Source organism: Caretta caretta, chromosome 9, assembly GCF_965140235.1.
Source record: "Caretta caretta isolate rCarCar2 chromosome 9, rCarCar1.hap1, whole genome shotgun sequence".
In the NCBI taxonomy this organism is placed as follows: domain Eukaryota; kingdom Metazoa; phylum Chordata; order Testudines; family Cheloniidae; genus Caretta; species Caretta caretta.
In genome coordinates, this window is record NC_134214.1 from 90,149,069 (window position 1) to 90,163,643 (window position 14,575).

Sequence of the window (14,575 nt, forward strand, 5' to 3'; positions counted from 1 at the left end):
ATTATTTAAGGTAAAAAGCTGGCTTTCTGTTTCTGACTCTTGCTGGGATGAGCAAAGTTGGACAACTTTCTCCTGTTTCCCTACAGATAAGAGTTGGTCTGTTTTTGTGGTTTAGGTTTTACATTTTAGAGTATGAATGATCAAAGAAAGAGCTGTGATAAGAAACAGATCTCTGCTCTTTTAGTAATTCTAAAAATACCCCATAGATCAAGTGAATGTTCTCCTTCCCTAGGCTGAGCTCTAGTGTTTTACAATGGGAATTTACTAGATTTGTAATTAAATAAGGCCCTGATTAATGGTACAAAAAGCCCCATCATCACAAGAATAACCCACCAGGTGGAATCCCTCTTGCTTCTTAAAAAAATACAAATTGTATCATTGCTCCCTCCTTAATTTCTTCTCTGCAGCTCATGGCCTTACCCCAAAGACCCTACAGAATTCTGCCCCCACCTACCCCTTCTTTTTCTAATATTTATTTTCAGTTCTTATTTTCTCCTCCTCCCCCTCCTCCTTCCCTATGTTGGTCCCTTCAGCTCCTTCTCTGAATATTTGCTTTGCATTTTCTTTGATGCACCATCTATAGACGCTTGTTTTCTTCCAGTGTGTCATGTGCTCCTCCATGTCTAAAATACAAAGGGCTGGATTCTTGGCTGGTGTAAATCAGCAATGGTTCTACTGATTTACTCCAGCTGAGGATCTGATCCCATTGTGCACATGAAGTGTGGCCTTCCTGCTTTAACTTTCTCACTTGCCAGCATCCCATTGCCATTTACTGGATGAGGTGATTTTTTTTAGATCCCACGGAAGGAGCTCGACCCCCACCTCGTCACTAAATTGATTCTGTTCCCATACCCAGCCCCCATCCTATTAATTCTGCCCCCCTCTGCCCGTCCAGGGGTTATCCACTCTCCCAGGCCTGGGGGTGCTGCAGTGAGGTTCCTTCTCTCCCTTCCAGGCTGGGGGGCCAGCTCCAGGAGCTCTTCACCGCACCCACTCCTTCCCAGGCAGGGTACTGCCAAGGTAAGGAGGAGAAGCTGGGGCCCCCCAGTGCCTGTTGCTCCTAGGAGGGGACGGGGAAGGGGAGTTGCCCTGAGCGGCTGGGCTCTTTAGCTCTCTCCTCTGAGACTGGCTTTAGGCTGCTGAGGTGAAGGGGACAGGGCTTTTCCAGAAGCAGCTCTGATTGGTTGCTCAGCCCCAAGAGGAAGGCAGTGGGTTAAGCAGCCAATCAGAGGGGGATTCTCTCTCCAGGAAGGGCTTAAATTCATTGGAGGGCTGGAAATTCTCTGTCCTCCTGAGGCTGGTCTCTGGTCCCTGCCAAAATCTTGTCATGGTGAAAATGTCACGAAAATGGGCCACACTGAGGACTTGCAGTAGATGTTACCACCAGCTGGATTGTGGGAGGGCAGATGAAGAGAGATTTCCCAAATTTACTGCCAAGAGCAGCATCTGAGATTATCAAGCCTGCATTTTGTTTGCACTCTCACAACCTAAAGAGGATTGACTGACTGTTTTTTACTAGAGTGAATTCTTATGGCACAGCTAAACCTCTGAAAGTTTCTGCCAGCATCTCCTTTCCTCCATGCACTTCGAATTCCTGGGTCACTAAATATCTGTATTAAATCCTCTTGGATTCCAGTTTGCCCAGGGAAATTCAATCTATGTGAAGTGTTCCCCCGCCCCGTTCCCCTCCCCTAGCTACTTTGTAACCTACCAATTGAGGGATAATTGGCTGTTTTTGGAGAGGATCTAAAAAAAGTTTAGACACACTCTCTTAATATCAGATGTCTTAAAACTGGCATTCAGTTCATTGTTGTTTTAGTCCATTTTCTTCACCATTGTTAGTGTTTATGAAGTATAATTCATTATTAAAAAGACTCCAGAATCTCTCTTTTGGGTCCAGGTCCTTTCGATTTTGTTACCTACAATAAGATTGTGCCTTTAGATGAGATAACTGTGAGACTCAGACATGTAGATATATCAAGGATGTAGACCAGCAATGTTGTTGTTGTTGCCATTTATAATTTGTATTGTGGTAAAATGCAAGAGGCCCCAATTGGGCTGGAAGACCATTGTACTAGGCACTGTAATTATAACAACAATACCTAGCTCCTACATAGTGCTTTTCATCCATTGATGTCAAAGTGCTTTTGGTATCATTATCCCCATTTTACAGATGGGGAAACTGAGCCGTAGGGTGATGAAGCTCACACAGTATCCAGCAGTGGAGATGGGAATAGCACCCATGTCTTCTGAGTCCTGGTCCAGTGCTCTATCCACTAGGCTATCATATAAAAGACAATCTGTGTCCAAAAGAGTTTAAGGTCTAAACGTAGGATGAGATGCAAAATGTGGAGCTAAACAGTTTGGGGTGGAGAGGACCAGGTAACAGTGGAAGGATTGTATTTAGTACAGTAGACAGCAGTTCCAGCATGCCCATTGCCTAGCTATTTGAATCGTTTTTGTTTTGTTTTTAAGCATGTGGAGTTGGTTTCATCCTGATACCAAAGTCTCTGGCATTTTGACTCCGTTAGCATGAGGAATGTCTGCTGTTTAGCGATAGTGGCTTGACATTTCCTGTTGCTGAGCTCTTGCAACATTTCCATGGGCAGCAAGGCTTTCTGGATGTGTCCACTCTCCAACTGGTGAAGTCAGTGTTCTGCAGTATCCTCGAGGATCTTAAATGTATGTTTCCCAAATCACCCCCAAATTTCTCAGGGTCAAGAAGCTTTGAAAAGCTCACATAAGGCCAACAATGCACTTAAGTCTCCCAGTGCAGTTCCTGGATAACTCTCTGCTGATTCCCATCCTAAAATAATGGATCGTCATTGTGGAAGAACAAGACATCTGGGAATGGGCAGCCTCATTCCAATTGTCTCCTAAAAGTTTCCTGGTGGCAGTTTAAAGAGGACGAATTGCTGGGGGGGGGGGGGGGGGGGGAGTTTTGACCAATTTATCAGGTGCAAATCAATATAGCTTTACAACAGCAAAGGATCTATCTGGCCCATAATATTGGCTAAAATCCTGCCCACACTGAGGTCCTAACTGTATGTGCTTCAATCCTTTAAAACATGGTTCCAGCATACTTTTCCTGACTTGTGTGGATAGGATATTTTTTCTTGCAAAACGTCTTGGAGAAAACATGCTGTAGATCATTATGCAGGGGGTTTGGCTAACCTGGTTGCAGGTAGCACAGTCGTAGTGTGGAAGGGCTAGCATTGAAATCAATAGAAGTTAGGTGCCTCAATACTTTTGAGGATCTGGGCCTGAGTCTTGTGATTGTAGACAGGGGAATGAACTGATGGAGATGCTGCACCATACAACATAAAGAGGCGTCGGTGTTCCTTGTTCCAATGTTGTTAACACCTGTTTGTATTCCCACCTAGTTTTGAAGGGTAGCTTATGAATGTTTTTTGTCTCATTTTGCCCTTCCCCCTTCTTATCCCTTTGGCTCTTCACACAATTACAGACTGAGTCTGTGTGGCTGTATGAAAGGCATTTCCTCCTGTTACATTACTAGAATTCAGCACACCAGCTGCTTTCCATTAGTGCTACACACACGCACGCTAGGAGGGCAGAGTGTGATGCTTCAGACACTGTTGGGTAGCAGAAATCCTTCAGAAACTCTGTCAGGAAAAGCCTCCGGAATGCAAACTGTGGGGGAAAAGAACTTAGCGGCTTTGGGCCCTGCTCTTTACTCAGGCAAACCTCCTCATTGAGGTCAAGATGGGGTTTGATTGAATCAAGAATAAGAAAGTGATGAATAGGGCATTTTCTACAAACTGTTCCTTGCTCTGGAGATCTCTGTGCGGCATGGAGTCGAGCACTGTCTGAGGCCTCAGGGAATTATGACCCCTTGGTGATCCTCAGAGAATTTTTATTGATATTAAATATCATCTTGCTGCTTATCCAGCCTTCCTGGTGGCTATTATTACTTTGTGATCCTTGGGAAAAGGCCTTTAACCTTTTCTTAAGTTTCAGGATGAAAACTCTCTCTGCATGCAAATTAGTCTTTATTAAGATCCTATCAGTTATCAGCTTTACTGTCACTAGAGGGTTTTTTTTTTTCTTTCTTAAACTTCTCATTCTCACTATGACCAGTGCTGATCACAATGGGAGTGTTTTAACTACCATGCTGTTAGGCCTGCTTAGAGCAGCCAGTGGCCTGTCTCCATTAGCGCTTTCACTGCTGATGGTAGCAACAGTGGGAAATTTTTAACAAGATCAATCCAGTGTAGAAGAGGCTGTGGATCCTTTTTTGATATCCGGTAACTCAGGGTCAGGTTCAGATCCCCTGACTTGTACTAGCAGCTACCTCAGTAGGACTATTTGTGGAGTAAGATACTACTCAACATGAGTGAGGGGATCAGAATCTGGCCCTCAATGTGCAGTTTTGCTGTGCTCGTCATACAAAGACCACGGTGAGGTTCCACATTTGTAGTGTTTCAATAGCTTCCAGGTCTAATTTTCTCAGGGGCTCTGAAAGTTGAGCAGTATTCTTACTAGCTTCACTATGATCAACTCTAGAATCTTCTTCAGGGGGGCTGGAGAGGGGAAACTGAGGGCAGAATTTGGCCCTGTCAGTGGAATTTAGTAAACAATTCTGTTGATGGTGCGTGAGCAAGAACAGAACCCAGCTCGCTGCCTTGTGTTTGCCCTGGTGGTCTAACGGGAGGTGTGACACATTACCAGAAAGGGTTAAGTGTCCTGCAGGATGAATTACTCAAATTCAACCCTTAAAGACATGGGGAGATAATGTTTGTATATTGACATATATATTGGTAGTGGTCAACAATGTAATCAACAGTCCCTGTCTATGCTGTATTCTGTTAATTCAGAGATCAAAAGAACATCCTCGCATTTAAATGAACTGTAAACATAGAATATCGCTGTATTCATCTCTTTGAAATGTATAACCAATCATCTGTGAATGGTGGAAAAACAGGCAATTGCCTTATGTTAATTCGCGTAGCTATGTACCGGTGATGGACCTACTTCAAAGTTGCCCTGATTGCCTATTATAAGCCAAGCGACTCCAACTTGTCAAAGAAGGCCTGAAATTGTATAAAAGATCTTTGGGTCCTGATCCTGTCATCTCAGATCTGCTTAAGCTTTACCAGAGGAAGTTTGAGTCGCAAGATTGAGGTCCCAGTTAAGCTGGAACACCCTGAATATGATATTGGACTATAACCTATGGACTAAATTCTAAAAGAACTCTTTGCAACTACAAAGCTCACCATCTCTGCTATGAATCTGAACCTCAAGAATTAAACTCATGTCTATATGTATATTGATTATTTAACCTATACTCTCTTTTTAAATAAATTTTAGTTTAGTTAATAAGAATTGGCTATAAGAATGTATTTGGGTAAGATCTGGAATATTCATTAACCTGGGAGGTAATGTGTCTGATTTTTTGGGATCAGTAGAAACTTTTCTTTTATATGATGAATAAAATTTTCATTAATCCTCATCATATCTGACTTGGGTAACTAGGTGGAAGCCTGAGGCTGGGTTACTTTAAAGGAACTGTGTTTTGGACTTCTGAGTAACCAGCAAGGTATAACAGAACCTGTTTAGTGCTGGCTGGGTAAATCTAAGCATTGGAATATCCACCAGCTTTGGGGATTGTCTGACCCATTCTTTGCCGTTTGCCCTAATTGAGTGACCTCAGCTGGCTTCCGGTATACGAGACTCTGAATATGCTCGCAAGGAGCAGATCTTTGGAGAAAGAAGGTGCTACTGCATCCACCACCACATCTCGAAGCAGAACCATCCTCTACAGAGATGTTAAAGAAGTAAGTCAGGCTGGAATGTAACCTGTCTGTTAGTTTCTGAAGTGTCATCTGAATTCTAATGCTGCTTGAATCCCCCTTTCTCCTGAAATCTACCAAGAAACCTGCAATCAGGACAGTGAAAGAGTGCATGGGGGCTATACAGGACCGACTGAAGTCTGCAGCCTTCTTCTGGTCCTGTTTATATAACTCGGACCCTAATGCGCAAAGCAGGGGCATTGTTGATTATCCCCAGGCTGCAGGCTCCAGCCAGTCCCTTAAAGGGATAGTACTTTCCCCCTTGCACCCTTTTCACACGGGCCTACAAAAATGGTTGAGTTTTTCAAAATGGTTCTGCTACAGCTGGAAGAGTGTTTTAAGGAGAGCGCCTTGAGGGAGGATAGCAGCATGGAGGACCAGGTTATGGGCATGACCATCGTGTATGTGGCTCCATCTCATGATGTATGGTGTTCAGTACAAGAATCAAAGCTTGAGCTTGAATTAAGCTGGCATGTTTATCTGAAGGAAAATGGTTGACAAAGCTGCAACCAAACCTTGTATGTCTTGTCCTGGGCCAGTTTGCATTGCTACTTTTCCTTAGGAAAAAAGATTTCTATTTCCCAGGCCTGATAGAATGTATGGCCATGTATTCTTGAGACTTTATTGCCTTCAGCATTTATTCTTGAGGAAAGAGACCCTGAGCAAGGGGTCAGCAGCTCCTTTCCCTTGTGGATTTCTGCACCACAGAGGCTCCTCCCAGAAGGCCCAAGATGGGTGTGTGACTCAGGATGCAAGTTAAGGAAGGATTAAAGACCAGGCAGATGCACCAGCCTTTCCACCGCTACAGAGAGGCAATGCAGCAGCCATATTTATTCCCCAAACCCATGCAAAATACAGTGAACTTGATTCTTCAGACTTTTCTATATAAAGAAAATATGAGTCTCTCAGAGCTCTAACGATGCAGGTGATCTTAAATAGGTGATACAAACATCAAGGAAATGGTGATCGCGTCTCCTTTTTATTGTTTGTTTTACAAATGTATAGTACTTGGGCGTGGAATGTATTTAGCTGGCAAAGGGGAGTGGTGTGACCACAACCCTGGGAACTATGGCTATGTCGCCGCCTCCCGTTGTGGCCTTGGTAACGCAGCCAAGCACTCCGCCCTCAACCACACCCATTTTGTAAAATGGGGCTAGTGATCCTTGCATTGCCCCTCATGTTGGGAGGCCTCCTTCAGAGGTGCTGGAACAACTTTTATAATGGGGGTGCTGAGATCCATTGAACTAAATGGTAAACCCTGTATATAATGGAAACCACTTTAAGCCAAGGGGTGTGGCAGCGCTCCTAGTTCCAGCACCTATGGCCTCATTAGTTCTTCCACATGAAAAGCTATGTGTAAGTGCTGTTGCTATGAAAAATGTTGCGGTTATTAATGGAAGCTGCATATTGAAGGAGCAGCAGATACAAGCCTGTAGGCCTGTGTTGACTCAATAAACTTACTACAAAAAAAGATGAATGCCATGTTGATTGCTAGGCAGTTCCTATTGACTGCTTCAAAAATAACTCTGCATCTCAGCAGGAGATTTACTGATTTAAAATATGCCCCCGCGATCTGAACGCCAGCTGCAAATTGGATCCAGTAAAGTCAGTTTTGTTTTGATATGTACAACTATACAGGAAACCGTTTTGTTGTTTTGTGCTTAATGCAAGTAATTCATTAATGTATCGGTTCTGTACTGATTGGGCATGGCAAGGAGGGAAGAGCACAGTGTTCTCCAAAATCCTTGCTGCTATGGTTAAGCTTTAAATCCTTTCCATTCCCTCCTCCCCGGCCCATGGGAGCAGACAGGCCAGGACATAGAGAAACCAATATGCTGTCTCTGTGTAGGTTGTGGCTGGCTTCTGGGAGACCTAGCAAGGGGTCCTTTTGCACTGTGGATTGCACTGCAGGGGCTCCCACCAGGCCTATGCAATGGGGGAAAGATTGTGGGGGCAAGTTGAAAGAGAATCAAAGACAGGGCTAGTAGGTCTGTAACTCTGCCCATGCACGAACCATTCCATCCCTCAGGGGGATAATGCAGCAGCCGTTGGGACTCCGGCAATCCTGTGTCCCCAGCAGCATCTGTGGGTCGGCTCTGCTGCTGCCCTGTCATAGGAGAGGGGAACACCCTACCTCTGGTCTCTCTCGGTCCCGGTTTGTCCCACAGTGGGGTTACTCAGGGTGTGCAATGGGCCCAGGGCTCTCCCTTGAGTCCCATTTGCCGGCTGAGAAATTTCGCACCGCTCCAGAGAGAATCTGTGTCGTCCCTCTGGGAATTCCTTCACCCTCCCTGCGCTCCAGTGTCTCGTGACCCAAAGAGTATATTGAAAATGTTGCTGCAAATGGTCATGCCTTTATTTGACCTGATATTTTTATCAGCAAAAATCAATATACATATTGCGTTTTTGAAAAACCCTTGCCTAATGGGTTAGTGCCGTGGGAAAGCTCGCATGTTGCACATGGTCAGTACAGCTGATTGAAAGACTGGCAGTGATACATCTGCTGTATTGATACACCAGCCACAGCACTGTGTCTGTCAGCTCTCATTATGCTTTAGAAATGGTGAAGTTCCAAGGATTCAATCAATTAATGCCTGTACTCTCACATGGATTTCTATTGATAGTTTGTCATTTTCTCTCTCTACATTACCATGACAGATGCCCACAGTCCAGGGCATATTATCCATAATCTTGACAACTGTTCTTTCTAAAGTACAAGTAAGTTACAACATAGCCAGTGGACTACGGCCCTGCTTGACCTAGGTTCTTAAATTCTGAGGCTGTTTAAAATATTTCAACAAATATTTTTCTGGTAGAGCTCATTGTTTTGTAATTTGCATATTTGTTCATTGAAAGCTTGGAAAAACTCTTATGTTTCCTCTCCCTCCCAAATCACTGTTTCATACTTAGGACAATAATAGCAATGTGATCTAGTGCGAGATGTAGATTCTTTGTGTGCCCTTGAAAAAATCACTTGGCCTCCATATGCCTCAGTCAGTCCAGCTGTAAAATTGGGTAAATGCAGGAGCTGATTTGACTCAGATACTACCTGTCAGCTGAATCATCACTGTACATTTAAAAAAAAATTACCAAATTGAAAAAAATGAGCATTAAATAATAAAATTTAGAAGCATGACTGTCAAAATTTAATGAAGTCCTAGAAAGACTCTTAGTGAGCAGATGAGATTATAAAGTGATTATATAAATGTATAACAGATGAAAACTAAGCAGGAAAAACTAGCCAGCATGAAATCAACATTGCACCAAATTTTGATCTCATTTGCAGTGGTGTAAATTACTCAGAATCTGGCCCATTCTGTAAAAATGAGTTAAGATCTGGGGACCTGCAAATTTGTCAGTTTTACTGAACACTTTTATTGAACGCTTTCCTTCCACTTAATTTCAAATAGATTTTTCCCCTACCTGAAAGAAAATCTAATGCAACAAACATTTACAATATATAAGGAGCAGTGGAAAAAAATAGGACAAAACTTCCATGTGAAATCCTGTTGATCACCACTTTAACCAGAATACATGGGAAAGGTAGACCTTACAGAAGAAAGAACATAACAAAACATTAGGAAAAAGAAAGAGAAGAGATGATCTGAAAGGCATAATGCCTCTCCATAATCACAATGAAAAAATCATGGCAGCCGGACTTGCCTATTAGCATTCAATTATTATTATTGTCTAACAGTTATTTGAAGACAGCCTCAAACCAGCTGTAGTTTAAAAAGGTTTAATTCAATCAGTGTCTAATGCAGGGCTTTTCTATTCAGTTCAGTGGGCTGGTGCTGTCACTATAAGGTTTTCATACTTTTGGGGCTCAGTTACATTAGTTTACCTGTCTGTAAAGTTGGTATAAAAATTGTCCCTTCATGTGATGTTGAAAGTCTTAACTAATATCGACAAAACACTTTGAGTCAGAAAATGGCAAATAAAGACCAGATTAAAGTCTATTGGAGCAGGTTTTGTATCTAAATTAATATTTATTAATAAAAACTTTTTGCTCCTTAAATTCTGGCATATTGTATCATTTATCTTCCGCATCAAAGGACACGATTTTTTTTTATTGTAGAGCTGTCTTGCTAAAACTGTCATATTTCCATTGTTGCTTGACATTTGAACTGTAACTTTTTTGTGGTCTGCTGCTTTAATGCTTTTGTATCTGAAGGAGCATTGGAAAATACAAACTGGAGCCACTTAACTTTGTATGATCTTAAAAACTAGATTTAATTTTGTTTTAGTCAAGGGGGAAAATGATGCTATCTGCTAACTTGATTGATCAATAGACCTATTTGTGATAGGGTTTTGAAGGTCATGGAGAAAAGCTGATTGCACTAAATCCAAAATAGATTTGATCTAACAGCTGAGCTCAGGGTCTACATGTGTAGCATAGCCTAGGATGCTGGTTCAATGCAAATGCTTAATTCATTTTTATAATGCTGATAGGGTAGCACAATGACTGCTAGAGGGAGACACCATAGGACAGGATGTGAATTCTCAGCAGCTCATCTCTCTTACTCAAGTTGTATTTGGACTTTAAAAAAAACAAAAAAACATATTGTCCTTTTTTGCATGATTTTGACAGGCTTTTAAAGTACTGTAGCTTGGAGGGAGCTGTGGCTGTTTAGTAAATAGCGATTTCCACTGAATACATCTGATGAAATGAGCTGTAGCTCATGAAAACTTATGCTCAAATAAATTTGTTAGTCTCTAAGGTGCCACAAGTCCTCCTTTTCTTTTTGCGAATACAGACTAACACGGCTGCTACTCTGAAACCTGTAAAGATTCAGTATTCTGAGGCTGGGACGTGTTATACTCTTAGTTGAGCATATTTAATGGCTTTGATCCTGACTTCCTGAAAAGACAGCTGTGCTGTGAAGAAGTTTTGGCCGGGCTGGGGGGAAGAGGGTTGTTTATTGAAAGTGAAGAAAAGACTTGTGGTTGGAGTCAGTGGCAGATTTAGAGTTAGTGGGGTCCTGTACACAGCTTCATTTTCTGGGCCCGCCCCCAGCCAAGAAAAAGAACATTCTCTTTTATCTCCCCCCTGTTTTTCATTCTTTTTTCCTTTTTTTTCTTCATCCTTCTCCTATATTATAAGTAATAGGAAGTAAATGAAAATAAAGTGAGGTACCTTGGTTGTTTTTGTAGTCTAACTTTTTTTCACAGACTACTTGAAAATTGCTGAGGATCTCGTCGGATGACTTAATGATCTTTCCAAATGTTGTTTGTACCGTTAGCTAACTATCGTAAAGTGCTTTGGATAAGAGCGCTTTATTAAAAAAATACACCTTAATAACCTTTCCTCGGTCCACCTGAATGGAGTTTTTGGACCACAGTTTGAGAACTTCTGGTCTCGATGAAAGCTTGTATTTGCATTTTGCTAACGTGTAAAAAATACAAAGTATAGATGATGCATGAATGGAAAATAAAAGTTAACTTCCTCTGAAGAAACTTATTCAATTTGAAGAAAATATTTTTTCTTCAGTTAGCTTTTTTTACACTTTTTCTTTACAAAATCAACCTCATCATTTTTGATAAAATGAATGAAATGTTTTACTTCATCTTCAAAAAGATTTGTGTCTATGTCCTCTCGGTAGAATTCACTTAATTTCTTACTGTAGTGGCTTTTAGCATTTTTCGTCCATGCTTCTGTCAAAAAACATGCATAATAAATCAACAGTTTTCTTTAGAGATTCACCTCTACTCTGCAATTGCACTATTACTTTGTCACAAATAACACTGACGATCTTAACAATGATCTTCTTTCCCTTTTTTAAATTGATTACATTGTCTCTAGTTGCTTTTTTTTTACACTTCTCATCAGATATATCAGAAAAACCTATTTTTTCTGTTTAATGTTAGTGCCTCTGCTTCCACCGAGCTACAGTCATTTCGAACTTCCATGACACAGCTTTTAACTGAGGCTAACAATTGTGCAGCATTCAATAAATTTGTATCAACCTTTTGCAGCAATTTGCTGACGGCATTAATTCTTTGAAGTAAATGGTTCCACAAAAGAGTAAAAACAGCAATATTGTACTTTTCAAACTTTTGTGCTCATGATTTTGCTTCAGTTTTCGCATGTGGTTTTTCAGAATTTGATGTGGCTATGTCTAATAAGGTTTTCTTTATATCATCATCATCTGCTCATTTTCAAAGCCAAAACAGCATCTGCATGAGCAGACCACCTGGTGTCACAAATTCTTTTGACTATCAAATGTGTTTCATGTGACTGCTCCAAGCATGATTGTAGCATACTCCACCAATGCGTGGAAACCGAAAAAAGGCATACACATTTTGAACAAAGTCAAAAAAAGGTGTAGCTCCGTCACAAGATTCAGCTGTAGCATTGCAGATTAAATTTAAGGAATGCCTGGAACATGGTACATAAGAATGGCCCTCCTGGGTCAGACCAAGGGGGAGGACCATCCAGTATCCTGTCTTCTGACAGTGGCCAGTGCCGGGTACCCCAGAGGGAATGAACAGAACAGGTAATCCATCAAGTAATCCATCCCCTGTTGCTCATTCCCAGCTTCTGGCAAACAGAGGCCAGGGACACCATTCCTGTCCATCCTGGCTAATAGCCATTTATGGACCCATCCTCCATGAATTTATTTAGTTCTTTTTTGAACCCTGTTATGCTCTTGGCCTTCACAACATCCTCTGGCAAGGAGTTACACAGGTTGGCTGTGTCTTGTGTGAAGAAATACTTCCCTTTATTTATTTTAAACCTGCTGCCTATGAATTTCATTTGGTGACCCCTAGTTCTTGTGTTATAAGAAATAGTAAACAATACTTCCTTATCTATTTTCTTGATACCAGTCATGATTTTATAGACCTCAATCATATTTCCCCTTAGCCGTCTCTTTTCCAAGTTGAAAAGTCCCAGTCTTATTAATCTGTCTTCATACGGAAGCCGTTCCATACCCCTAATTATTTTTGTTGCCCTTTTCTGAACCCTTTCCAATTCCAGTATATCTTTTTAGAGATGGGGCGACCACATCTGTACACGGTATTCAAGATGTGGGCGTACCACGGATTTATATAGAGGCAACATGATATTTTCTGTCCTATTATCTATCCCTTTCTTAATTATTCCCAGCATTCTGTTTGCTGTTTTGTATGCTGCTGCACATTGAGTGGATGTTTTCAGAGAACTATCCACAGTGACTCCAAGATCTCTTTCTTGGGTGGTAACAGCTAATTTAGACCCCATCATTTTATATATATAGCTGGGATTATGCTTTCCAATGTGTATTACTTTGCATTTCTCAACATTAAACTTCAACTGCCATTTTGTTGCCCAGTTTTGAGAGATCCTTTTGTAGCTCTTCGCAGTCTGCCTGGGTCTTAACTATCTTTAGTAATTTTGTATCCTCTGAAAATTTTGCCACCTCACTGTTTACCCCTTTTTCCAGATCATTTATGAATATGTTGAATAGGACTGGTCCCAGAACAGACCCCTGGGGGGCACCATTCCACTCTGAAAACTGACCATTTATGGTCAGCTTCATTCATTATGGTATGAATAAACAGAGGGGTTTGCATCGTTCAGTCTTGCCTGTAGACCTGAATATTTTCCTGCCATATTTGCAGTGTTATCAACACTCTGCCCACGACAATTTTTGATATCCAAACCTAAATTTGCAATGATTTCCAAAACAGTTGTCTCTAGACATTCAGCAGTATGGGATTTTAGCGGGACAAAACAAAGAAATCACTCTACAACTTCACCATTGCCGGTCACATATCTTAAAATTAATGTTAATTGGTCTGCATGACTCACATCTAGTGTTGAATAGACTATTATGGAATAGTACTTGGCATCCTTTACTTCATCAGTGAATTGCTTTCTGAGCCACTCTGCCATTATAGTGATTAATTCATCGTTGGCTTGGTGTGTTAAAAAGTTAGTCTTCCCTGAGCCACAATATTGATAATTTTTCACATGCTCTTTGAGAAAATGGTCAAATTCACTAAGATATTCAAGGTTAGGTTAAAAAATTACTGTTTCGATTTGACAATGGTGACTCATCATGTCCTCTTCGAGGTAGTCCCAAAGAAGACAGCAGTTTAATCGTGGCAACAACACGTCTCTGCACTTTCCTCCAGTAAGAACACTCCTTTTTCCAGCTGTGCCAATAGCACAGAATCAATTCTTCCAGATACTTTACACCTTGGAACGAACTTACACATAGCTTTAATATGAGCTTTGGAAGTTTCATGATCAGCAATATGTCTTGCAACGTTTCTCCAATTAGAGAGCCTGTTGATGAATGTTTTTTTCCTTTGCTATGGTCAGGGAATAATTTGCAAATAATAACAGTAGACTGCCTTAGTGGTTTCCGAAAAAATCAACCAAATTCTCATTTCTGTTGTCCCATTTTTCTTCATCCTCAGAAAATGGGACTCATGAAGACCTCTAAATTGCTTTCGTCCTGCAACCTTATACTCTTTTCTCAAATTTTCCATAGCACCTATGATTTTCGGTTTATTTACGAAGAAATATTCTATCATATCCAATTAAACAGATTTTTGGCCATAATACAAGGGTAGATTTCTTCCCTTACTTTGACAAAATTACCAATATTTCGTAGTTCCATTGTCACTTGAGTCCACTTGTTCAACTTTTGCAGTCATTGAGGTATCCCCACAACTCAGCGAATGGTCAGATAATTCAGATGTTTCCTCATCCATACTTTTTGATGAATGTCCACTATTCAATACTTCAAGATTTTTAAAATAAGACGACAAACTGT

At 41.2% G+C, this 14,575-nt stretch overlaps 1 protein-coding gene across 3 annotated transcripts in view; it reads left to right on the forward strand.

The window, feature by feature from the left end:
- The window catches only part of KIAA1210 (KIAA1210 ortholog), an 89,926-nt gene that overhangs the window by 35,377 nt on the left and 39,974 nt on the right, over window positions 1–14,575 (forward strand). The gene's annotated exons all lie outside the window — the stretch shown is intronic.